Consider the following 27,945-nt stretch of genomic DNA (forward strand, 5'->3'; position numbering starts at 1 on the left):
AATATGTATACGCGTGTGCCAGCATGGCTATCTATGGAGACCGCAAGTCGGTCGACCGAAAGCGTAGCTACAGAGATGCGGCTTTTCGCTTTCGACCAGTTCGAATCCGACCGCGGCGGCTGCGTTTTTATGGAGGAAAAACGCTAAGGCGCCCGTGTGCTGTGCGATGTCAGCGCACGTTAAAGAACACCAGGTGGTCGAAATTATTCCGGAGCCCTCCACAACGGCACCCCTTTCTTCCTTTCTTCTTTCACTCCCTCCTTTGTCCCTTCCCTTACGGCGCGGTTCCGCTGTCCAACGATATATGAGACAGATACAGCGTCATTTCCTTTCCGTCAAAAACCAATTATTATTATTATTATTATTATTATTTCGACCAGGTTTAACCAGAGCTAAACCAACCCCATTTTTGTTGCGAAAGCAAAGCTAAGCCAGATAGCGAGCCATTTCAGCTCGTCGCGCACTTCAGCCGTGTGCCGTGGCCGACGAACCACCTTGAGCCGCCGTTGCCTAGCAACACCGCAGCTGCGCTGTTTGCATCAGATGTGCTCCGTATATATATATATATATATATATATATATATATATATATATATATATATATATATATATATATATATATATATATGTGTGTGTGTGTGTGTGTGTGTGTGTGTGTGTGTGCGTGTGCGTGTGCGTGTGCGTGTGCGTGTGTGTGTGTGTGTGTGTGTGTGTGTGTGTGTGTGTGTGTGTGTGTGTGTGTGTGTGTGTGTGTGTGTGTGTGTGTGTGTGTGTGCGCGCGCGGTTCGCCTTAATGTATTGTAGCCGGATTACCTGCAACGTGATTTAATATCTGTGTCCTTGGAGCCATGATATTACACATATTTTTCGAATATGGCGGAATGCTAGATGCACTCTGGCAATCGGTCCGCCCGGATTTGCACTGATTCCCGTACCGGCCTTTGGCCTAAGGTCCTATCAGTGCGGCGCATTTTATTTCTATCTTTCCTCTCCTATCCTTTAACACTCCTACTTTCGGCACGCGGCAGCGAGCGTGGATCCGCTTGAGCCAGTAGGCAGGCCTGTGAGCTTTCCTTTCGATCTTCCTGGTAGCAGTAGAATTAGTGTATTGCAGCCGTTAAGCCTGGACTCCATGTACGCGGAAACTCACGCGAACGCGAAGGCGACGGCGGCAAGCGGCGAGCGACGCCATCGCGCGAAGCGAAATGTATGTGTAGCCTGCCGAGCCGCCCAGATCTGCATCCACAGAAAATTTCGCTCGTCGCGCGGAAGTCCCCCACGCGACTGGCCAATCAGAGTCCCACAAAGCCGTTTCCGGTTTGCCCATGGTTTCTCACGGGTACATCTCACGAAACCAGCGCGCGTTGAGAAAATAATTGGTTTTGTAGCTGAGAGGCAGACCCGCATGATTTACATAATCTACTTGTTGAGTGTGGAGGGCTAACCGCATTTGGAGCGGACTACGCGAGCGGGCGTACTACAGGGAGATATGCGTGTCGGGCCGTGGGTACCGGCGCTCGATCCACCGTGCCGCTGCACTCCAACTGTATATACGTGCATGAACACTCGCGGCGTGCATTATTGGTATATTATAGTTTGTTCACTTACAATCAGGTTGCAGTGACAGTTTATGGGATTGTTTTTACTAAGTCGGAGGGCACAGTCACCGAACGAAAGCACACTTCCCCGTGAATCCGTGACATGACTTCGTCTCCGCAAGCACGCCGTGTGTTATCTCCACTGCCACTACACCTCTGCCGTGTAGAAAATATAGGCACACACAAAATTCTAAGAGAGAAAACAGGTTACGGGCGTGTTTCTGAGCTTGAGTGCTCCAAGCACGGAGTCCGCTGCGCAAGTCGCGGGTGCGCGTCGCCTGCCGCCTTCGCTTGCATGGAGGTTGCCCACAAGCCACGGAGCTAGCGTCGCCGTGCCGCCTTTTCGCGTCGCTTGCTCTGTCGCGCTTATGGAGTCCAGGCTTTATGGAAGGCGCGAAAGGGACGCAACAACGACGGAACGAAGCGAGGAAGAGCCAACGCGCTCAAGAGACGCCAAAAGAACGCGCCGCACGACTCGAGAAGCGTCGTAACGAAGATGCAAAAAAAATCAGAGCCAATTCTTTTCTTTCGCTTCCATCTTCCCTTTCCTTACGGTGCGGTTGGGGTACCCACCGAGATGTGGGACGATTACTGCATCAGTTCCTCTCCTCAAAAATTATCTGTGGTTTAGCTCCTCCTGAAGCTGGTTAGAGCGCAAAGGCAGCGCTGCATTGTGCAAGTAGACGCTGCTTGGCGTCGGTAACGTTGAGAAAATTGAAAATCGATTTTGAGGAAAGGAATTACGCAGTAACTGTCCCACATATTTCGGTGGGCACCCGAAACGCAACGGAGGGAGTGAAAAAAGAAATTAAGAAAGAGGTGTCGTAGTGGTCGTCTCCGCGATATTTATTAGGAACGGACAGAAGGTATGTTCGGACCAGCCCCTAGGGAATCGATCCTTTACCAGTAAGAGGCTAGTACGTGATCACCCTGGAAATTTTTTTTTGTCTCATATAAGTTGTTTCTATCCATCCATCCTTGCAAATAGTAGTAGTAGGTGTTTAATGTGAAATAAAAACAAAAAGGAAGGTAAAAGGGTTTTTGTTAAATGCGACATCTGCATCACTATGGCGGCGGCACCTGAGCTGGGCAGCGAAAATAAAGGATAGAAGGTAGTTTGGAGAGTGAAATGATAGAAGTGAGGCGACAGTAAGAAAGGATAGACGGAGCGGTGATAAATACACTATTTACATAATACATTTGTCCAAGTTTCGCGCGTGGATAGTTGATAAAGGAAAGGAAAAACACACGCGCACAACACTGCACAGAACAGCTGGGGTGGGGTGCCCAGCTAATAAATGTATCCTTCAAAATTAGAAAATTGATTTTTTGGGAGAGGGAAATGGCGCAGTATCTGTCTCGCATATCTTCCGAGACCTGAACCGCGCCGTAAGAAAAGTGATAAAGGAAGGACCGATCGTTATAGGCACTAGGTGGAGGTTCCAAGTTTGGGACCCCAGTGGCGGTGGCCGCCGCCCGTGGGCGCCCGGATAAGGATTGTTGGGCCTGTAGGTTTTCGACCACCTGGGGACCTTTAAAAGCGTACTGACATATCACAGAACACTGGCGCCTTTTGCGTTTCGCCTCCATCGAAACGCGGCGGCCGGGGTCGGGTTCGAACCCGGGTACCAGTGAGCCAACGCCGCAGGCATAGTATTTATGCTTCACAGCGTTCTAGACTGATAATTTTTAGAAAAGTAAGAGCGCAAAACTTGCTCCCTCGGTCAGTGGATTCCTCAATCGCGCTTTCAGGTACGTGGCGGTCTTGAGAGAGAGAGATGTGTTCTGCATGCATTAACACTGACAGCTTTTTGGCAGACACGCGGTACTGCAGCAAAAGGTCGCAGCGTTAATTGGGTGACTAACCTCTCGCGATCAACTATTAATTTAACCCCCACCACCAGCCAGGGTGGCAGGGTGGGCGCGCTTCATATATGTTGTGAGCGCAACGCACTTAACATTAGAAACGCCAAGCGGCGTCTACTTGCCCGATACATCAGAACTTTCTCACTCTAACCAGATTCAGCAGTACACTCTAATCCCGGTAACCCATAAAGCTACCTATATAGGAGTTACACACAATAAATGCGTCTAAAATAAGCGTTACAGCGCGAGTGTTTTTGATGTTTTGATTATTCTTGACCGATGCATAGGTTACAACGACTCAAGAGGTGCGTTTTATATGTTACTGTTGAAGGAGCTGCCTTGTAACCCATAGTAAAAAATGGCCAAAACCGGTTTTTCTCGTTTTGTAACCGATAAAACGCACCTCTCAGATTACGGTAACCTATAATCGGCGCGGCGATCCCGTTGAAACGAAAAAAAAATAAACCTTGTTTCTTTTTCAAGGCCACTGCATGCTTTTCCCGCAATGCGACGCATCCCGACAAGACGGAAGGCGGGGAAGCCGGGTCGGCTGTTTTCTCGCTGCCGCCATCTTTTACCACTTGCATTTGCATTGCGGAGCCCGCGAAGCGGGTATTCTTTTGTGCGCACCGCTGCAAAGCAAAAAGCGTGTTAGCATGTGCATCGCATATGCGGAATGAAGTAGAAGCTTATCCTGCGCGTCGTGTTATGGCACGTTTTAAATGATAATACCAGCGACATAAGCTCGGTGCATGATTTTTAGCAAGGAAGCATAATGTAGTTGTGTTATTGTAAGGATAAATATCGTCCAATTAGGCCCTTTAACAAGGATTGGAAATGTTGTGATAGGACTTCTTGCATGTTACGTCCATAGAATGCGGAGAGGATTGGATCTCAGTAAAGAAAGGCCCGAGGTAGCGAAAAGATGCCAGCGACACGGATGACATCAATTTCGAGACCATGTGGGCATCGGAGCTGTCAAGCGCGGGGCTATACCGAGCAGGCACGCGCGCACTCAAGAGTCCACGTGACGGCGCAAGAGAGTTCTTTCTCACTTCCCGAGACCGATAGTGTGTACGGAAACTGTGCGTAGCCTCTCCGTGGGAGCTTCGCTACTCTGCCCGCCTTTCGCTTGCGGCAGCACGGTTGGCGCGGGCCGCGTGCGCAGCTCTCAGAGAGAGGAGCAGAAGGAGGAGGAGAATAACTGCGAAGGCGCTCGCCAAAGATGCGCCATCTCGTTTCACGAGTGGACGATGGGATAGAAGTCAAGATGGCTGCCAGCATCAGGGACGTGTTTGGCGTCTTGCGCGGGCGGTGCACTGAAGATAACTGTGACGGCCCGCAGTACATGGTTTTGCCGGAATTGAAACTGAAGTGCGAGTACTGCAGACACTGCCCGGCAGTGCACGGGAAGATAAACGAGATCGGTGAGTACCTTTACGTGGATTTTTACCTCGTGGTTACTTATGTTGTTGTAGCAAGCTTGTTTGCACGTGAACAAAGGGGGGAAATTGAGCGCCTTAGTAGAACTCTGTGTAGCGCATCTCTTGCTTTGCTTGCGTGCGTTATTGTGCGCCAAGTGCGACTTCGTGAGTAAACCTTTCGGATGAAACAGGGAGCTCAGCAGCTCGACAGGGAACACATGTGCGGGATTCCTGTTGTTCTGTTTTCACACGTGGCATAGTGACTGCGCCGCCTTTGACTGCGTGTATTGTGTATGTTACGAATGGCGGAATGCTGCCAGCCCAATGTCGACTTAATTGAGCCTCACGTTTCGGAAGCAGCGTGCCTTCTTCTCCAGGTGTCTTTATGATAAGCTGCACTATGGAGCACTAATTTGTGTTGGAGGAACAGTCGGTGAAGGGTGGCTGGGTGGCGTTGCACGTGAGCGAAAAATCCTTTTCCTTTGGGCACAAAGTGTCTGCCTCCCTATCAAACCAGAGGTCACCTATGGACCAAAATCGATGTCCAACCTAATTCGACTATGTGAACACATCTGACCTCGGCCGATTTGGACCAAAGTCGACCTAATTCGACTGCGGCGGACACGGTGTCGACCTCCAAACTTGGCCCAGGCCACTCCCAACTTTGTCTCACCCACCCCTAAAATTTGTTTTCGGCTGATTTGGAACAAAACCGATGTCCAACCTAATTCGAATATGACGAACACGGTGGTGACCTCCAAATTTGGGCCAGGCCAAACCCAAGTTTGGCCCATCCACCCCCGAAATATGATTTCGGCCCATTTGGACCAAAATCTATGCCCAACCTAATTCAACTACGGAGAACGCGATAGTGACCTCCAAATTTGGCCCAACCACCTCCGAAATTTGACCTCAGCCGATATGGACCAGAATTGATATCCAGCCTATTTCCGCTATGGCGAACACGATGGGGACCTCCAAATTTGGCCTGCCCACCTGCGAAATTTGACCTCGGTTGATTTGAACCAAATTTATGTCCAGCCTAATTCGACTACGGCGAACACAATGGCGACCTCTAAACTTGACCTGGGCCGCTCTTAAATTTAGCCACCACAACCCCGAAATTTCGCCTTGGTCTATTAGGACAAAAATTGCTGTCCAGCCTAACTCGACTACGGCGAACACGATGGAGACCTCCAAATATGGCCCGGGCCATCCCAAAAAGGAAGGGTAGGCGCTGTCGCGTCTACTCTTAAAGCGAAGCTTAAGCGTCCTCGTAATTTTTGTAATGTTCAATCTGCTATGTGCCTTAAATATATTTAGTTTAACAAAGTACAACGTAGGGCGAGTATATTTAGTAGCTATATTTATAACAGCATACCGAAATATAGGTAGGGAGCCGGCTGTATAATGGGCTAAACTTTTTCCGCAATGAATTTCACCCTTGCAGCTGTACTGTTGGCGACGAAAAGGGCAATTTATCTTTCTAGTCTCCAGCGTAGGTTGCAGTGCCATTAGATTGCGGCTAACTCAGTCACAGCAGTTTTGAGAATCCCCGCGATAAGCATTTCTCACGTCATGTCATTTGAGAACTCGTATTTTTGCTTTCATGTGCACTTGCCTGTGAAGCCAGTGCAGTGAATTTGTCAGAACTGCGCGCCGCGTTTTTGGAAACGCATGACGACATTTTGACTCAGTAAACTGAGCGTCGCCTTTCTCTTGTTTGACATCACGAGATTGTGTTGTTTGCCGATTTTTTTTATCTAGTGCACGGTCTAGCTGGCACTCTGCTTTAATGCAGGTTCAATAGAAGCAACTACCAACGTTGATGTGCCAGACGTCTCCACGCAAGAAACGGTGGGCGAAAATGGTCAGTGTGCCATCTATGCGCGACAAATTTTTGTTTTTTGTGAAGCTAATGTTCTAGGTAGATTAATCACGATGGTTTAGGGAAAAATATTGTGAAAAACGTGAATTCATCAGATGACCTTGTTCTCTAACCCCTCGCACAGGATCGGCATGTGTCCGAGTACGCCACCCCCCCCCCCCCCCCACCTCCGAAAAAAAAAATAGAATCACCCTCTGAACCACCAAAATGTGAAAATTTTGAACTGGCTTGCGCTAGACCAAAACTGCTGTCGAAGATAATTTGAATACATTCAATTGTGCGGTGACTTCAAAATTTATCTGGGCCTGCTCCAAAATTTGCCTTTCAGGACCTCCAAGATTTCGCCCTGTCCGAATTTGACCACAATAGGTGTTTAAACATTTTGAGTATGGCTAATTCAGTGCTGACTTCCAAATATAAGTGGGCCGCCTCCGAAAGTTGCCTCTCTGGGCCCTAGAAATTTGACCTGTCGAATTTCACCAATATTGGTGTCCAGCCTAATTTCAGTATGGCCAATTAAGTGGTGGCGTTAAAATTTAGGTGGGCCGCCTCCAAAAGTTGGCCCTCTGGTCGTCAAAAATTTGCCTTCATCCGAATTTGACTGAAATTGGTGTCCTACCTAATTTCACAATGGGCAACTGAGTGGTGACTTCAAAACATAGGTGGGACACCCGCACATTTGGCAGCTTATGCATTCTCTGCGCATGGAAATTATGGAGCCTCATGTAGGAAGAGGCGAAAAGCGTCTTGCAGGAAGCAATCGCTTTGTGAGGTATAAACCACAGCAGAAGACTGCTTGCCCTTGCATAGAAAGCCATGATTATGCTGCCGCTCATGTGCCTATGCGCCAAATCCACTGGGGTCCCTATAGAACAATTTCATGCTTATATCTACTCTCGAGTATGGGAGAGGCAGTAATTATGTTTCCGACAAGGTCTGCTGTGTTCGGTGTTGCTTGAAAGGCCGACACTGTTTAGTACGCCTAATGTGCAGCAAGGTATTTAGACCGACATCTGCTAGAAAATGCAAAGGCTTTGTCGTGTGTTGACAACACAGTGCAGTCCGTTTTTTTAATTTTGCAGGTTTTGTTTTTGTAGGGACCCAACTTCAGCTATAATATCCAATAATTGGTGGAGAATGCTTGTATATTTAACATTTTCTGAAAGACCTGGAATTTTTGTGTTACTCCTAAGCTAAAGAGATATTACTTTTTTTAGTGATTGCATAGTATGCTGTGGCTTTTCCAGGATATTGGGAATTATTTATGAAAATTAAACTGCATGCACAAATTTGGGGGTGTTGCAGCATATCAGCCGTACCAGTTTCTGGTTGTCATGAAATATTTATTTGCATAAACTTTCAGATTGGAGTGATCACGGCATGCAAGGCGATCCACATTCTTCATTTTTGGCGCCGCCTAGCACTTCACAAGGTGCGTCTCATCACCAAGCAGGAATGTGGCAAAAAAGGCTCTGCAAGCAGCTCCGTGCAGAAATTGCATTGTTTTTGGAGTAAGTGCAACTTTACTATGTGCAGAATGCAAGCTTATGAATGCTATTGTTTTCATCTATATGCACAGATTTTATTTGCTTTATATCTCAGCAAAATGCTATTGCATGCTTCCGATATTGTCCACATGTCTAGCATGTTTCTTTTCTTTCATCACCTGTGGTGAAAATGATCTTATAATGAGCAACAACACAGCAGAGTGCCGCTGGCTGTACAAGGCTCTTGGAGACGCACTTCTTACAAAGTACCCACTTCTCAAGTGGGATGATCCCCAACCGGGCAGCAATCTTCGTCGAACACGAAACCAGGTTTATGTGAGTCATTTATCTAGGGTGATACTAAACGACCTAAAGGTAGGCATGTTTGGTATCCTGGTAGAAAGGGAGAATAATGCTTGTAATGAAATTAGAAGGCGAGGTTTTAATAGTAACAAACGTTAAATTATTCAACCAGGCATGCTGGCCTATCTGAAGACATGCAATATTCAGCCGCCACGGTGATTTTGTGTTGCAGAGTGTGTTCATAAGGAGGCTGTCAGTTGGAAGAAAGGTTCGGAGGCACAGGGAAAAAAAAGAGATTTTCCACCGTGGCTCAATCTCCCCCGGCCATTACAAAAGAGGATGCTGCTGCGGAGTTGCAGGTTTGCAGTTACACATTTGCTAATTAAAAAGTCTCAGCATTTTCACTCCAGCTGTGCATCTGAATTTGTGGTTGTTGTACATTGCTCACATTCATTTCAGGCCTTACCTTCAAGCAGCTTGAATGGTGTTATCTACGACATTGCAAGAATGAGGGTCCTACTTGAGATTACACTTTCAGACCGGCTAAAAACACACATGGACCCCCTCCCACAGTACTTCTTGATGGAAGAAATTGTAAGCTCGCAACTGCTCTTGCACTGTGATATGGCACAAGAGTGTGAGATGTAATTCTGTCAGGCTTGAGGTTCCGAAAACAATGTGTAGAGTGACAGCTCATGATTGCTTTGCTGAGTGTTGTAACATTATCTGCCAGGGTTGCCTAGAACATCTGGTCGGCCTAAATGATTCAGTAGCTCATAATGTTTTTCGTAGTCTGATGTGTCAAGCCATCAGCATCTCTTTTTCTAATTGCTCTACACCATATATTTGATCCTATAATAGGTTAGCCAAAGGTGTGGAATAATCACATCTAGTGATTTCTAATATTGCAAAGTAGTCTACAAGAAATGAGTTTGTTCTTTGTTAATGAGTTACATATAGTGCCGAATAATGCTCATTTTGATCATTTGGTATTTTTGCAGGTCTGCATTGAAGTGGAACTTCGCTTTCATTCCTGTATTGTGGATCTTGAAAAAAAGCTTGCAACTGCTGCAGAAGTGTTCTCAGAGAAGGAGCAAAGAGAGTCCACCCTATTGGACCTTATGAAACACTTGCAAGAGAAGGTCACTCAGAGTTTGGTAATAGAGGTATGCATATGGAGGCTGTACTGGTATTCGTATCAGTAGCCATCCACTCGATGTTTTGAGAACCATCCAAATTTTTGTTTCCTCTAATAATGCACATCTTTCAGTAGCAGGTGGATGCATGATGGGAGCACTGCAGTACAGACTTTCCAATATTTTATCTGTTGTGTTGTGTTGCAATAGGAGTTTTGTATGCATTTATAAGGCATTCTGAGGAAGGATCTCGTGTTGACTGGGTCACTGAAGCAATTAACCTTATCATGGCTGGTTGTAGTTTTAAATGACTGCCATAAATATCATTAGGAAAATACCTTTTACTGCAGCAAGATGTGGAGTATGGATAACTTGTACCTGAAGGGCTGAAAAGTGCAAAGCATGGTATCATCAAAGGCAAGAGTGCAAAAATGATGTAGCAAAAACCACTGCTTGTGTTGCTTCATGGCCTGGTGTGGCTAATTTCTTGTGCAGTGTTTTACGCGGTTGAAATCCTTGAATAAGTATATTTTAGTTATGGATTGCAAAGCAAGCAATGATATTTGCATGGGAACCTTTTGATAACTTACTAGTATTTTTCAAGTTTTTATTCTCATTAAGCAGGGTTTCGTATTTTCTTTACTGACCTCCCCCTGTAATGATGTCAACGATAGCAAGCACGAAACACTGCTACAGCCTATTTCAGAATTACATGATCGAAAAAGAATATATAGTCGCGGTCATAGGTGCGTGCTCTTTCATCTTTATTCAATCTCGCGAAAACAAATGCCTTTCAGCCATGGATACCCTCCAATTCCCTTCAGATGGCGAGGGCCACTATCACTTTATAATAATGCACTTGAAGCTAGCGGGCTCTTCGTCATAATCCACGAAACAGTGGTACAGCCTATTTCAGAATTACATGATCCAAAAAAGAATATCCTGTTTTCCACTGCACTTCACGTGCTTCCACTGAAGAGGTTTTCAACATTAATTTGGTGCAGAATAGCACTGCGAACCAGAAGGTAAATCTACGACAAAATCTTCTAAAGAGTAACGGAGTTGCTGCATCAGTACCAAATTTTTCTGGGCACTAATTGCGAATTATAAAAATAAAGCGATAGCGCGGGGGCTCCGAAAATACTGATTATGACGAAGAGCCCGCTAGCTTCAAGTGCATTATTATAAAGTGATAGTGGCCGTCGTCATTTCAAGGGAATGGGAGGGTATCGATGGCTGAAAGGCATTTGATTTCGTGAGATTGAAGAAAAATGAAAGAGCGCGCACCTATGACCGCGACTATATATAGGCAGTCGGCCGCTGCCATGTTTAGATATGGGAGAGGGATATAAAAGAGGGAGAGAAAAAGGTACGGTGAAGGCGCGAACTTCTGAGCCTACCCTTCTTTATCTTCAAAGTAATTGGTGAATAGTCCGATCCCGTAGGAAATGTAATGTCGGGCGAACACATGGCGCGAGGCGCTGTTACTATGCATTACTTGGTCTAGCGCTTTTCATCCATCATGCCGGCCGGCGTACAATGCGTGTTTCCCGTCTCTATTCGCTTGCCGCCGTGATTTCCATTGCCTCAAGGCGTGAGGGTGCATCAACAGCCTTGCTAAAGTTTAGATAGCTGAATGAGATTTAAAGATGAATTGTGTAATTGATGGTTTGGTTTGATGGGGTTTAACGTCCCAACGCGACTAAGGCTATGAGAGACGCCGTAGTGGAGGGCTCTGGAAATTTCGACCACCTGGGGTTCTTTAACGTGCACTGACATCGCACAGTACACGGGCCTCTAGAATTTCTCCTCCAAAGAAATTGAACCGCCGCGGCCGGGATCGAACCCGCGTCTTTCGGGTCAGCAGCCGAGTGCCATAACCACTGAGCCAACGCGGCGGCCGAATTGTGTAATTGAGGTGCACCTTGTGCTTCCAATCTCCTTTAAAAATCTGCATAACAGGAGAGATAAAGCAGTGAAACGAGTGTACGATAAATCTTTCTCGCCTGTATGTCGCAACCATGACTCTTAGAGCACTATTAAACTGCTTCCTATGGGAGCAGGTAACTCACTTCTGTGTTAAGTACCTGTTTCTTGAACCTTCTTGAACAAACAGCGCGAACAAAGACGAGCACAAAAGACAAGAAAGCGAACGACACGGCGCTGTTTCTATTTTTTTTGTAGGCGGCACTGCCGGCAGGCGAAGTACAAGTGATGGCGCCTCACATCTACACTTCCACGGACGGAACGTTTGTTTTTGCTGGCAGCCTAAACGAAGTCATCAGAGTGTCCTCAGGTGGCCTGCAGCGTGCATTAATTATTTGTCTTCTCATCTATTATGTCAAGAACTTGGAGTATCCCTCTGCTTTTTCACAAATTCTTTTCCTGGTGCAAAAAATAGTGCTGCCGGGGGAAATTATTCCTAGGGGCCTTGTTTCAGCGCGCCTGAGGAAGTTCCTGACGGTTTTGAATAAGATTATGTAAAGCTGTGGAGCTTGCCGCGAAGGTTTGTTAGTAATCTTTACACAGCCAAAGTCTGGCCCGTTCTCACTATGTATATTATTTTCAAGCAGTGAGGTTCAATAAAACAAATTGTGCCTCATACCATTTGTTCCTTTTTACACGTGCACAACAGCGGCTTAACATTGAAGCGCGCATTTTACTACTGCGCAGTACAGTTATCTTCAACTTGGACGGGTCAAAGACTTATTTGTTGACACATTAACCCGCCATAGTGGTTCGAACCTCCATGGGACCTCGGCTACTGAGCCCGAGGTCTTATGTTCGAACCGAGCCGCGTTTCGGAGGTGAAACGCAAGGGCGTCAGTATGCATGAATGCATAAATTGAAAGAAGAAAATGAGAGTTAACATGTAACCTGTGAAGTACTAAGATAGGACTAAGGTTGCTACGTAACTTGCAAAATATTCCCAGCAGACGGTAAGATTGAGGGTTACCGCTTAACCTTTAAATTTCTCAAAAATGAAAGCAACGCTGAGGGTTACACAATAACCTGCATCCAGTTAATGGCAGACACCAAATTCAAAGGTACAGTGTAACTGCTAAAACGTATGCGGTACGCTGTAACTCTGAAAATTATCGGTGCACAAATTTGTGAAAGTGTGCACCTATATTAAGGGTTACCGGGATTAGAGTTTGCACGTCATTTGGAACCTCCAGGGTTTGCACGTCATTTGGAACCGGATTTCGTTCAATATCTCCGCATACAGCGATCAATAATACAGTTGTATATATCACCGAAGCTGTAATAAATATATACTGTCTTTAATGACCACCTTTAATGAGGTTTCACAGAAAGCAATACATTTAAGAAATAAACAAAATGTACACTACTGCATGTGTCACTATGGCTGTCTATGGAAACCGCCAGTCGCTCGACCAAAAACGTGGCTACAGAGATGTGCTTCTCGCTTTCGACCAGGGTTAACCAGAGCTAAACCAACCGCAATTTTGTTGCGAAGGAAACACTACTCCAGCCAGCGAGCCATTTCGGCTCGTCGCGCACTTCAGCCGCATGCCGACGAACAACCTTGAGCGGCGCGGCTGTCGCCTAGCAACACCCCAGCTGCTCTGTAACAGATGGCGCCGCCTTCGACGCTGCTGCCATCGCCTCTCGCTCCACCAGATGTGCTCCGCTCGAGTAGAGGGAGAGCAGGTGTCGCCTCGCGGGGAGAGCTGCGCTGTAACAGATGGCTCCGCCTTCGACGCTGCTGCCATCGCCTCTCGCTCCACCAGATGTTCTCCGCTCGGGTAGAGAAAGAGGAGGTGTCGCCTCGCGGGGGGATAGATATATGCGGTTCGCCTTAGTGTATTGTAGCAGGATTACCTGATACCTGATTTAATATCTGATGATACCTGCTAATATCTGCTGCGGCGCCCCCTTTGTAAACAAAGGTGGCGCCGCGGTCGGCAGCGACACGGGCTGTAGGCAAAACGCAGCACGCCGACACTGCGCCAAGAGACTCTACCTTCGAAACCAACTGGGGTATGCGAATATTTCAAAGCGTGCGCGTCGCTTCTTGTTGGAAACATTTTTGGTGATGCCCGGAGAGTAGTTCCGCACTTTTTCAGCCTGTTCGCCGGGAGGAATTAGTAGGCGGAGCGCTGCATCGGGCGCTTCTGCGCTCCTAGTTGGGGACAAGCAACAGCGCAGCGCTACGGCGGGTGAAAGCGCAAGGTATGGGGAAGAACTAATCGTCCACAGTTCTCAACTTATGGGCCGATAAACCATATCCGATTGCTAGTCCAAGATAGGACGACGTGATGCACGACACGAATCAGCTTTATCACACGACGAACCTTGCAATGTGCTTCGTATTTTCACCGAGCCGCTTCACTCCGGAGTCATTGGAAATTAATGAACAATATATACCTGCTTATTGAATATTGAAGATTTAACTTTAGTGTTAGAGCACAACGCGAGAGAAAAATATCAAGTTAAGCTACAACCGTTTAGTGTTATTTATTGTTTGAAATATCTTGTCAAGTTTCCTCACCTGAAGAAATGCTGGGTGGCGGTTATGGTGCCAAATATCTTGCATAGCTTTTCTTGGTACAGATGAAGGGCTTGTAGGAAACTTGTCCCAAAGAGTTGAAATGCGTAGGTAGTTCTCATTTTCTCGAACCCGTTCGGTTCTAGGTGGCATCGTGTGATCCCTGGCATGGCATTAAGGGTCACGTTGCACGAGTCTATTTTCAAGGCTTCCTTCACATGCTGCATAGTAACCAGTAAAAAATATGAAGCTGGCTTAATACCATATTGATACGGGAATAAAAGAAGAGGCGGAGAGCGAGCGCGAGCGGCGAGCGCGCGGCTCTAGCACGAGGGAGATAGAACGAAAAAGCTTGGCCGCCGCCGGTCGTGCTCCGCCGGCTCTCCTCCGTACTGCTGATATATTTCTCTGGGCGGGCCCGTGGCCACCCCGTGGCATCCCACACCGTAACATTTTGGTGGCAGCGGTGGGATCATGCCGCTCACCCGCTCCCAGAATCAAGCAGCCGACGTGCCAGACGACAGGAGTCCACCACCAGCCGATAGCGCCGACGACGCGGCGGCCGGCGCCGCTAGACCTAGGCGCTCGGAGAGGCTCGGCTCTTCGCAGCAGCCGGACGCCGGTGTTGAGCGCCTCGTGGATACAGTCACCCAACGGATGGACGCATGGGAGGCCCGTCTGACTGCCCAGGCTGGGGAGATGGAAGCTCTCCGGCGCGAACTCCGTCGCCTGGTGCCAGCCGAGCCGAGCACAGGTCAGGTGCCTTTGGGCGTCCCCGCCGCCGCTGTTTACGGCTCTGCCGTCGCTGGGCCTGCGGTCGTGGCCGCCAATGGCGTGCTCGGCGCGGGTGCGTCCTCGCCGCAGTGTTCGTTGGACGTTGTGGAATTGCCCACATTTGACGGCACCATCTCGTGGGATGCTTACCGCATCCAGCTGGATGGTATTGCGGCGGCGAGAGGCTGGGACGAGCAAATGAAGGCATGGATGCTCGTTGCAAAACTGAGGGGCCGCGCCACCGAGCTGCTGCAGAACGTGCCGCCCGACCAGCTGGGCTCTTACACAGTTCTGGCGGGCCTCCTCGCCGACCACTATGGTGCCTCGGGTCAACCCCGTGTGCAGTACCACCGCCTGCGAGCCCGCCGTCAAGAGCCCGGGGAGACGTACCAGGACCTCGCCGCCGGGAGCGCCTCAGAACGCCGTGGCCCTGGTCGGCACCGAGGCGTTTGTCGACGCCATCCGACTCCCCGAGGTGCAGCGCTTGGTCCGCTCTGGCCGTCCTGATTCCGTCCGCGCCGCCATGGCGCTCGCCATCGAGGCGGAATTGACTTTGCTGGCCACGCGGGGGTCGCCACCGTCTGCCGAGCGCAGCGTCCGGGTGCAGGCTCCTCGGTCCGCAGCCCCAACTGCGGCCTCTATCCGACGCCTGCGTAACGACGTCCGCATGACCTGCTTCCGCTGCGGCCTGCGGGGACACTACGCGAGGGACTGTGCCGCCCTCCAACGTCGGGAAACGATTTGGCGGAACTCCGGGGGCACCGTTCCGTCCCCACACTCCTTCGTTTTCCGCGTCCCCTCCTTTCGTCGGCTCCGATTACCACTGATGCTCCTTACGTGCTCGTCGACGTCGCCCTGCTTGACCGGCACGTAAAGGCCTTGGTTGACACTGGAGCGGCTGTCAATGTACTGCACAAATCGTTTGTTGCTAACGCGCCCCATCTGCTTCTGCCAGCCGCCAAAACCCGGCTCTTAGCTTTTAACGGCACCCCTGTGGAGCAAGTCGGACGTGTCGTCGTCAACCTGACAGCACTCGGAAATACCATCTCCACCGAGTTTGTTGTCGCAGACAGCCCTATTTGGCCAGTGGTCCTCGGGTGCGGGTGGTGCCAGCAAGCCGGAGTCGTCCTTAATTTTACTAGAACCAAACCACGGGCGAGCCGAACTCTCTGTGGGCCGGGCTGGCTTAGCCGGGTTTCCAGCCTCGGTGTCGCCCTGTGGCAGTCCCTGGTGTCGGCGACCAAGCGTGCCTCAGCATCTCTGCGTGACCTCGCGACGAAGTGGCCGTGTCGAGTCAAGCCGTTCGACGTCACTACCGTGACTGTGGCGTCCGCCGTGACCCTGCCACCGGGTGCGGCAACGTGGGTGTATGCCAAGCTTGACAGCCCGGTCACAGCAGACGTGCTGTTCGAACCCATCCGGTGTTCAGATCCAGCCCGTCAGATGACCTCCCCTCGAAGCCTTCTGCCTGTGCTCAAAGGAGAGGCCCACGTATTTATACTCAACATCAGCAGCGTACCTCTCGCGCTGACTCCCGGCACGCAATTGGGTACAGCCTCAGTTTTGGACCCCGGGTCACCAGTGGCGTCTCTGCAATCTGAAGCCCCGCCTCGCCACCCTCCAGCGCCTGCGATCCTATCATGGGAAGAATTTAACTTTGGACCCAGCCTGACCTGCGCGGAGCTCGCCTCTCTGAAGACCTTGCTGCTCGAGCATCGTAGTTGCCATGCTCTCAGCGCCGGTGAACTCGTGTGCACTTCCTGGGCTCAACACCGGATCAACACCGAAAACCGCGGGCCCGTTCATCACCAACCTCGCCGTGTAGCGCCAGCCGAACGGAGAGTCATCCAGCAGCACGTGTGCGACATGCTTGACCAGGAAATCATTGCCCCTTCTTGTAGCCCTTGGTCCTCCCCTGTCGTCCTTGTGCGCAAGAAGGATGGAACACTCCGCTTCTGCGTTGACTATCGGAAGCTAAATGCTATTACTAATTGCGACGTGTACCCGCTGCCTCGCCTCGACGATGCCCTTGACCACCTGAAGGGGGCCCGTTATTTTTCCACGCTAGATCTACTCTCGGGCTACTGGCAGGTGCCTGTTCACCCCGATGATGCGGAAAAGACGGCTTTCGTGACTCCCGACGGCCTTTACCAGTTCAACCGTATGCCCTTCGGTCTCTCGAACGCTCCAGTCACCTTCCAGCGTCTCATCGACCGAGTCTTAGGCCATTTGAAGTGGACTATGGCGTTGGTCTACCTAGATGACGTAATTGTCTACGCGGCTACATTTGAAGAACACCAGAGACGCCTCAAACTCGTCCTCGAAGCCCTTACCTCTGCTGGGCTTCGCTTAAAACCAAAAAAATGTTTCTTCGGTTTCGCGGAGGTGACGTACTTGGGTCACGTTGTGAGCCGGCATGGCATCCGTCCCGACCCTGAAAAGCTAAAAGCGCTTACAGCTTACGAAGCTCCCACCACCGCCAAGGAGCTCAAAAGTTTCCTTGGATTTGCTTCGTATTTCCGTCGTTTCATTCCGGACTTTGTCAAGCGCAGCGCTCCATTGACCGCCCTGCTGAAGAAGAATGCACCGTGGAGTTGGACGCAGACCCAACAGCTCGCGTTTCTTGACGTCAAGCACGCCCTCCTCGAGCCTCCTACATTGGCCCATTACGACGAATCGGCCCCCATCGTCCTCCACACGGATGCCAGCCAAGATGGGCTCGGCGCTGTCCTCCTGCAAGAAGACGAGTCTGGTGACCACAAAGTCCTAGCTTATGCCAGCCGCCAGCTTTCCGACGTTGAGCGCCGCCGCCACTCTTCAGAACTCGAGTGCCTCGCCGTTGTCTGGGCCGTCGAGAAGTTCCGTCCCTACCTGTACGGCCGTCACTTCACCATAGTCACGGACAATAGCGCTCTCACTTGGCTGCAGTCCGCCAAACATTTGAATGCCAAGATTGCACGCTGGTCCCTGCAACTTCAAGAGTACAATTTCACAATAGTGCATCGGCGCGGCTCTGCCCATCAAGATGCCGATTTCCTTTCTCGCCACCCTTGTTCCGTGACGGCTTTGACGGACCTGAGGACTGCACAAACGCAAGATCCCGCCATTGCTGCCATAATCCACTCCCTTGGCACCGCCGCCGGCGCAGGCCTCCGCCAACTACGCCGGGTCTATCGAATGAAGGACGACCTCTTGTGTCATGTGAAGCGGCTCCGTGGTCGACCACCAGTCTGGTTGCCAGTTGTGCCGGCAACACTGCGGTCGCAAATCTTGCGCGGCTTACACGACGCTCCCACGGCTGGTCACCTTGGTCGCGGCAAGACCTACGCACGAGTGTCGGAGCGGTTTTGGTGGCCTAATATGTCCAGAGATGTCAAGGAACACGTGGCGTCCTGCCAGACATGCCAGTACAGAAAACCGTCCACAGGTGTAACCAAGCCACCCCCGCAGGCTTTTTCGCCACCAAGTTCGCCTTTCGAGCTGGTTGGACTGGATCATTTGGGCCCGTTTCCGAAGACGCGTGCCGGCAACCGGTATGTTCTGGTTGCGATCGACTACTTCTCCAAGTGGGTCGAAGCACTGCCCGTTCCAGACACGTCGTCCGCTCATGCCGTCGCGTTTGTGGAACAGCATCTCGTTCTTCGGCACGGTGTTCCCCGGCGCCTCATCACGGACCGTGGGAGCTGCTTTATGTCCCATGAATTCGAGCGAGCCCTCCGCTCCTTCGGCATTGCGCATTCCACTACATCCGTCAATCATCCGCAGTGCAATGGCCTCGTGGAGCGTGTTAACCGTACCCTCACGGATATACTCGCATCCTACGTCGCTCCGTCTCACACAAACTGGGATCGTTTTGTTTCTGCTGCAGCTTTTGCAGTCAACACTGCAGCGCAAGAAACAACGCATGTGACGCCGTTCTCAGTCGTCTATGGCAGAACGCCCTCCATCCCTCTCGACGCGCAGTTGGGCCTTCCCCATCCTACTGCGTCACCAACTGAATCTGCTCAACGACTTCATTCCGCCCGCCTCGACGCCCAGCGCAACCTCCTCACGGCTCACGCGCGTGTGCAAGCGGCCAACGCGGCAGCACCACCACATCCCTCCTTCCGGCCCGGTGACTTGGTCCTCGTTCGCCGCACCATCCGTGCGACTGGCCGTGCCGCAAAGCTCTTTCCCCGATACCGCGGCCCTTACCGTGTCGTTGCCCGACTCGTCCCCGTGACATACCGCTTCGAAGACCTGCCAGAGCATCGACCATGCGGTGTGCACCACATTTTCCCAGAGCATGTTTCAAACATGAAGCGATATGTCTACGGCGCCTGCGGTGACTCCGACTTCGCTACCGGGTCCTCATCAGTGCCGTCGTCGCCTGCTGGCTCCATGCATTCCCCACGCAATGCAGTCCCATAAACGGATCGCCGCTCAATATGCATAAAACTCCCTGAAGTTAGCCTAACCGGTGTGGGACATTCTTCGGCGACTGCAGACAGCTTCGCCCAGCTCACACACTTCGAATTCAACGAAGAGTGTGACCGTTTCCTATCTGCGAGCCCACATTGCATCGCCCCAGGAAACCCTGCATCAAAGCACGGCCTGACTTCTCCGCCCCCCCCCCCCCCCCCCCCCGGTGGAAAGGTGATACGGTAATAAAAGAAGAGGCGGAGAGCGAGCGCGAGCGGCGAGCGCGCGGCTCTAGCACGAGGGAGATAGAACGAAAAAGCTTGGCCGCCGCCGGTCGTGCTCCGCCGGCTCTCCTCCGTACTGCTGATAATTTCTCTGGGCGGGCCCGTGGCCACCCCGTGGCATCCCACACCGTAACAATATACATCAGGGGGGGGGGGGGAAGTGTCACGCCCATATTCAGAGCATCAATGCAACCCATTTTTATCTTCTGAATTAGCACTGCAATGTGCTCGAAAAACAATTATCAGAAATAATCTACATTTTATAAACATGCTGCTGTTTTAAACATCTGAGGCAACTTACATGACCAGCTGGAGTGTTGAATCCACATTTCAAGAGGGAGTTCCGGAGGCATTTTATGAGATGTGGAAAGTCTGAGACAAAAAATAAATGTCGGTCTGAATCAACAGGATGTTGCACTTTACAGGTGGTCGACTTTGCAGTTGCCTGCACTCCCATGATTTTCTACATCTTCCGGTTCCAAGCAGCACCATCAGTGGTAATAAAGTCCACAAAGAGACCATTCTTCTCGGCTAGTACCGTAGCCTCTGTCACAACTTTAGCCAGGGTATCGCCTTTGATATTCCCATTTGTAGCGAAACAGCCAACAATTTGGCTCCATTTCACTTGGAACGGCACAAAGAGAATTACCATGCCATGATCAGATGGTATTTGCTTATCTTTTGTTGTCGTGAAGGGCCCGAGATCTACAAAACCCTCCACAGTGCCAGAGTTCTTAACGGGTAGGTGTTCCGAAAGTTTCAATTCGTCGATTAACAGGCCTCCATGCCTTTTGCAGCTGTCAAGGTTTGTTGCTTTTGTCTTCAGCTTCTGCAGAACTTTTTCACTGAAGCCGAAAACTGTGCGGTATGACGACATATACCTTTTAAGCGTTGCTTTACTCGGAAAAGACAAAATTTTGTTCCTTCGAAGGTGTTCGTAGAGGCGAGGGCTCTTCATTTTCATCATAATACAGTCAAGCACCCAACTCTTGCTGTATCGCAAGCCGTTGGGCTTTACACGCTGAAAAGCACTGCCTGACAGCTTCCTGCTGTCGCGGCGGAAGGCTTGCAATGTTTTCATCAAGGACCTCTGCTTTGATGACGGAGTTCATCTTCTGCAGCTTCAAAATTTGCTCATTGGCATTGCCGAGACGAGTCAGAAGCCTCCGGTTCTTCTGGATTGCAGCTTTAATTTTCCGTGAAGGAGCACGGCTGGTCTTTGTGGTGCTGCGTTTAATGCTTGATTTACGCATGAGCAATTCTTGCCTCACATAATTGCATTAAACGCACTGCACACCTGCGAAAAAAGACGAAGGTAGAGTTGCATCAACTCATTCAAAATAATCTCGCATGAGCAAGCTACGGTACATTATATGCAGCTTATTTTTCACACTGAGTAAAGCTGAGACCTAGGCGAGTTGGTGTGTATTCATACTTGGGAACAGTGAAACAAATACGGGATAAGCGCCGGTCTCGTCCTTGTCCCGCCTCTGTTGCGCTGTTCCCCAGTATGAGCTTATTTTTCAGCGCAATCTATATCTAATAGGTTATGAATAACAAGTACCTTGCTTGGAAACTGCACCATTGCAGTTGCTGCTGAGATACATTCCATGACGCATTAGGACTTTTCTTTTTAGCTTTTCTCTAAGCAGCGAATCTTGGTAGTCCGCCTGCCTCATTGCGCCTGTACACAGGTGCACAGAGTTGGTCTGCTGAAGCACGGCCTCCGCATCCTTTTCAGTCATCACTTGACACTCGCTCAGCAAAACACCTCTGGCAAATATCTTGCAGTTGGGGCCGGATGACGAGTGAAAAAACATGACGACCTTTTATGACTTGACTTCTCCTTTCGAGGTCAAAAACGACGTGCAGTATATGACACCATCGTGATTGGGGAATTTGTGCATGCTCCAATATTTCGATGGTGTTTTCAGGCAGCACAAAAACTTCAGACTGACTTCACCGCTTCCTGAAACTTTCTGGGCATGTAGAGAGCTTCCGGAGTAAAGTTCTAAACTGTATTGATGACTGGTGCCGGCATCACGTTCGGCAGCGCCTTCACTGCCAGCGCACGACACTTTAGCCGGAACTTCACAGTGGTCTGGTCCTCTTCTTTTTCTAGGCGGTCTCTCCCGTGCTGCCTTTTTTGACAAGTACGTGGGCAAGTTAGGTAAAATAGTTGGGACTGCGTCGGCACGAAGAATCGGCTACCCACGTGGAATCCGTACTTCTTTTCCTTCGACAGTGTGCACAAAGTCCTGAAGCACAAATTGCGGCTCAAAATGCAATTCACAAACCGCGCACGTGTTTTCCAGGGTTCTGTCCGCGCGGTGCAGATTCTTCTCGCATTTTTTCGCAACTCTTTGTTCTTAGGGACTCCATATAATGATATCTTTGGAGCACCCTTCACGTGTACGTAACCCGTTCTACACCCAGGCGCGTAGCAGTGGTTTTGTCGGCGTTTAGACATGCACACAAATTTACGCGATATCTTGGTCACATTCGGTGCACAAAACTTTTTCCGCATGTTACTGGAGAACAAAAAGTCATAGACAAAACACCAGCAGCACGACGTTTCAAGAAAACGCGATAATTAACGCAAGCACGCACGCACGCACGTGCTCCAACACGGTCGACACGGCCCGCTACAGTGAAGTTGACATCAGCGCCGCGCCGCGGCCTTTCGGTGAAGCAAAAATCGTTGACATTTGCGGCGCGCCTGTCAGTGGGAGCCTGGCTGGAGAGTAAGCCCACTACCCCGTTCTAGTACACTTTAATTCATATGTCCGCCGATATGTAAGACAGATACTGCGCCATATCATTGCCCCTAGAACCAGTTTTCATTTTCATACAGAGTCGTGCACAATCTATAGATTTATGGCCACACACTTTATTAGGCTTGTGTCTTTAGACAGTCTATAGATTACGAAGAGACGAAATTGAAATGTCTGCAGGAATTCAATGCGTCTATAAGAAGTCTGAAGACTGTCTATAGACCAGTATTATGAGGGATGCAGTGAACCATCCGTGATTGCAGCGCTCATCCGTTTGTATGTGTGTTTCTTCCTAATGTGAATATGTTTCATGAGCAGCAGTTATGTGTGATTGCTTTGATTTCAGGAGCATTTCTTTCAAAACTTTATACTGGAACATCATCAGTGCTTGTTTACTACGTTGTCTTGTAGCCACTCCCGCATTAAAAGCTCGGCCTGCCGGGCTCTATTGTTTTGTGGGTTTAATGAATTATCCTTCAATCTAAAGAATCATTTGTGCTCAAGCACGCAACCGTACGTAATGTAAACTCGTATGCCACTCTCGTTGGATACCTGAACAGTGCTGTTAGCGAAGGATTTAGCGGCAGGGATCGGTCGGATTTCGATTGAGGCGAAATTCTAGAGGCCTGTGTACGAGGGATGCATTGAAAGAATTAGAAGGATATTCCAGTGTAGAGATGGGGATCAGTAGCGAACGCCTGGAGATCTTTACGCGTACAGGGATGTGTCAGCTATATTCGGCCTGGAACATGTTCTGAAGAACGCTGCAAAATTCATATTTGGATGAAAGGTGAACCACCACATCAATCGGTCGTTGTGGGAAGATGGCTAGCGCCAAATTACTCTATCGCGGCCTCAAAATCTGCGCGAGGAAGTTCTTATGGGCCTACTGGCAATGGAACCGATCGGTTGTCGTTCACACACTTATTTTTCGATATTGAGCGCCGTATTGTACACTAACTGCTTTGCTAGGTTTGTGGCGCTACTTGCGTGTTTATATGAAATCCGCTTATTTCCGAGCGATTAGACCTTGCACTCCGCTTATTGAGCCGGCTTTTTATGTCAAATATGGATGAAAAGGTCTTAAAGCATTTTCATACCTGTTTGAATTTCAAAATTACATTCGCATTAACTACGGATGCCGCACACATATGCTAGGTCAGAGACCCTTAACATTTTGTGCAGCAGCAAGACTCATGTGCCCCAACACTTTCAAGCGCCGGACAAAGGGAAATGATGCACCTACGTAACATTATACTATAAACCGGGCGCCGCAGGGATTCCATGGACGAGTCCACCGACGGTGCACGCCGTCAGAGCTTACAAACTCACTGTCTACGATCACTACACGCAGAGAAAAATTACTTTGCTGATTTAACCCTGACCCACTTATCCTTATCAATCCCTGAAGCTCGCATTCTTCGGTGAATACAATTTATTCTTATTAATACACCAGGCAAATTTTTTTTGCTTGGGATACACTTGTACACCTCACTGCTGGAACTGTTCACACGCATATGCAGATATAGAACACTGCCTTACAAAGCGCCAATCAGCCTCTTTGTCTACCGCCTATCCTTCCCCCCCCCACTCCCTCACCCCCAGCGTGGCCCATCTGGCTCGCTTCCTGGGATCTGAACGTACCACGCGCCTTCGTCACCTTGGTCCAGGACATAAAGGCTGTTTCAATAGACGCGTTACAGCACCACCACCTAGTAACATGCATTTTTGCGTGCGGATTTTCGATGCAGGCGAAACGCAGAGGCATCCGTGTGCTGTGCGATGTCAGTGCACGTAAAACATCCCCATGTGGTCGAAATTTTTCCAGAGCCTCCCCTATGTCTCTTTTTTTATCTTTTGAAGCCAAAAGCTTCACTACCCCAGCTTTTCCTGTCGTAAGCGAGGCCGCAAATTTGACCTTGAATGTAGATAGAGGCATGTGTGGCAGCTAGTTTTACTTTGAATGTAGGTATAGGTGAAACAAGGAAACGACGCCTGTCATATATCTCGGTGGATAGCCGAACCGCGCTCGTAAGGGAAGGAAAATGAAATAAAAATTGGTTTTAAGGAAAAGAAATTTCACGTCCCACATATCTCGGTGGACACACGAATCACACCATAAAGGGTGGAATGTGAAATAAAATTGGTTTTAAGGAATGGAAATGGCGCCTGCTTAACATTGCACCATTCCCTTTCCTCCCAAAACAATTTCTTTTTCGATTTGGCTTCCTGAAATTATTTCTAGGGTTTGCGCTTCGTTTGGAAACGTATTATTATTCAATATCTCCGCATACAACGATCAATAATAAAGTTGTATATATCACCGAAGCTATATTGAAGATGTACTGTCTTTAATGACCACCTTTATTGTAGTTTCGAAGAAAGCAATACATTTAAGAAATAAAAAAATATATACGTGTGTGCCAGCATGGCTATCTATGGAGACCGCAAGTCGGTCGACCGAAAGCGTACCTACAGAGATGCGGTTTTTCGCTTTCGACCAGATCGAATCCGACCGCGGCGGCTGCGTTTTTATGGAGGAAAAACGCTAAGACGCCCGTGTGCTGTGCGATGTCAGCGCACGTTATAGATCCCCAGGCGGTCGAAATTATTCCGGAGCCCTACACTACGGCACCCCTTTCTTCCTTTCTTCTTTCACTCCCTCCTTTGTCCCTTCCATTACGGCGCGGTTCCGGTACCCAACGATATATGAGACAGATACTGCGCCATTTCCTTTCCCTCAAAAACCAATTATTATTATTATTATTATTATTATTATTATTATTATTATTATTATTATTATTATTATTATTTCGACCAGGGACAACCAGAGCTAAACCAACCCCAATTTTGTTGCCAAAGCAAAGCTAAGCCAGCCAGCGAGCCATTTCGGTTCGTCGCGCACTTCAGCCGTGTGCCGTGGCCGATGAACCACCTTGAGCAGCCGTTGCCTAGCAACACCCCAGCTGCGCTGTAACAGATGGCGCTGCCGTCGCCTCTCGCTGCACCAGATGTGCTCTGCTGGGTAGAGGGCGAGGGGGTGTCGACTCGCGTGAATATATATGTATATATATATATATATATATATATATATATATATATATATATATATATATATATATATATATATATATATATATATATATATATATATATATATATATATATATGTGTGTGTGTGTGTGTGTGTGTGTGTGTGTGTGTGTGTGTGTGTGTGTGTGTGTGTGTGTGTGTGTGTGTGCGTGCGTGCGTGCGGTTCGCCTTAGTGTATTGTAGAAGGATTACCTGCAACATGATTTAATATCTGTGTCCTTGGAACCAAGATATTAAACATATTTTTCGAATATGGCGGAGTGCTAGATGCACTCTGGCAATCGGTCCGCCCGGAATCGCACTGATTCCCGTACCGGCCTTTTCCCTAAGGGCCTATCAGTGCGGCGCTTTTTATTTCTATCTTTCCTCTCCTATCCTTTAATACTCCTACTTTCGGCACGCGGCAGCGAGCGTGGATCCGCTTGAGCCAGTAGGCAGGCCTGTGCGCTTTCCTTTCGATCTTCCTGGTAGCAGCAGAATTAGTGTATTGCAGCCGTTAAGCCTGGACTCCATGTACGCGGAAACTCACGCGAACGCGAAGCCTGGACTCCATGTACGCGGAAACTCACGCGAACGCGAAGGCGACGGCGGCAAGCGACGATCGACGCCGTCGCGCGAAGCAAAATGCATGTGTAGCTTGTCGTATCGCCCGGATCTGCATCCACACAAAATTTCGCTCGTCGCCCGGAAGTCCCCCACGCGACTGGCCAATCAGAGCCCCACAAAGCCGTTTACTGTTTGCCCATGGTTTCTCAGGGGAACATCTCACGAAAAAAGCGCGCCGTCTTGGTCATCGCCATCGTTGAGAAAATATTTGGTTTTGTAGCTCAGAGGCAGACCCGCATAATTTAAATAATTAAAACAATCTACTTGTTGGGTGCGGAGGGCTAACCGCATTTGGAGCGGACTACACGAGCGGGCGTACTGCAGGGAGAGATGCGTGTCGGGCCGTGGGTACCGGCGCTCGATCCACTGTGCCGCTGCACTCCAACTGTATATACGTGCATGAACACTCGCGGCGTGCATTATTGGTATAATATAGTTTGTTCACTTACAATCAGATTGCAGTGACAGTTTATGGGATTGTTTTTACTAAGTCGGAGGGCACAGTTGCCGAACGAAAGCACACCTCTCCCGTGAATCCGTGACATGACTTCGTCTCCGAAAGCACGCCGTTGGTTATCTCCACTGCCACTACACCGCTGCCGTGTAGAAAATATAGGCACACAGAAAATTTTAAGAGAGAGAACAGGTACGGGCGTGTTTCTGAGCTTGAGTGCTCCAAGCACGGAGTACGCTGCGCAAGTCGGGGGTGCGCGTCGCCTGCCGCCTTCGCTTGCATGGAGGTTGCCCACAAGCGACGGAGCTAGCGTCGCCGTACCGCCTTGTCGCGTCGCTTGCTCTTTCGCGCTTATGGAGTCCAGGCTTTATTGAAGGCGCGAAAGGGACTCAACAACGACCGAACGAAGCGAGGAAGAGCCAACGCGCTCAAGAGACGCCAAAAGAACGCGCCGCACGACACGAGAAGCGTCGTAACGAAGATGCAAAAAAAATCAGAGCCAATTCTTTTCTTTCGCTTCCATCTTCCCTTTCCTTACGGTGCGGTTGGGGTATCCACCGAGATGTTGGACGATTACTGCATCAGTTCCTCTCCTCAAAAATTATCTGTGGTTTAGCTCCTCCTGAAGCTGGTTAGAGCGCGAAGGCAGCGCTGCATTGTGCAAGTAGTCGCTGCTTGGCGTCGGTAACGTTGAGAAAATTGAAAATCGATTTTGAGGAAAGGAAATACGCAGTAACTGTCCCACATATTTCGGTGGGTACCCGAAACGCAACGGAGGGAGTGAAAAAAGAAATTAAGAAAGAGGTGTAGTGGTCGTCTCCGCGATATTTATTAGGAACGGACAGAAGGTATGTTCGGACCAGCCCCTAGGGAATCGATCCTTTACCAGTAAGAGGATAGTACGTGATCACCCAGGAAATTTTTTTTCGTCTCATATAAGTTGTTTCTATCCATCCATCCTTGCAAATAGTAGTAGTAGGTGTTTAATGTGAAATAAAAACAAAAAGGAAGGTAAAAGGGTTTTTGTTAAATGCGACATCTGCATCACTATGGCGGCGGCACCTGAGCTGGGGCAGTGAAAATAAAGGATAGAAGGTAGTTTGGAGAGTGAAATGATAGAAGTGAGGTGACAGTAAGAAAGGATAGACGGAGCGGTGATAAATACACTATTTACATAATTCATTTGTCCAAGTTTCGCGCGTGGATAGTTGATAAAGGAAAGGAAAAACACATGCGCACAACACTGCACAGAACAGCTGGGGTGGGGTGCCCAGCTAATAAATGTATCCTTCAAAATTAGAAAATTGATTTTTGGGGGGAGGGAAATGGCGCAGTATCTGTCTC

General features: G+C 49.2%; 1 long non-coding RNA gene and 1 pseudogene across 1 annotated transcript; one reads left to right on the top strand and one right to left on the bottom strand.

Moving 5' to 3' along the window:
• LOC144120089 (membrane metallo-endopeptidase-like 1) overlaps positions 1 to 27,945 on the bottom strand; it is a 152,915-nt pseudogene that overhangs the window by 28,936 nt on the left and 96,034 nt on the right.
• On the top strand, positions 9,042 to 12,141 carry LOC144121830 (uncharacterized). Its single transcript, XR_013312712.1, has 3 exons — positions 9,042 to 9,160; positions 9,568 to 9,732; positions 11,887 to 12,141. It is a non-coding gene; the product is annotated as an uncharacterized LOC144121830 (long non-coding RNA).

Source organism: Amblyomma americanum, chromosome 2, assembly GCF_052857255.1.
Source record: "Amblyomma americanum isolate KBUSLIRL-KWMA chromosome 2, ASM5285725v1, whole genome shotgun sequence".
Lineage (NCBI taxonomy): Eukaryota > Metazoa > Arthropoda > Arachnida > Ixodida > Ixodidae > Amblyomma > Amblyomma americanum.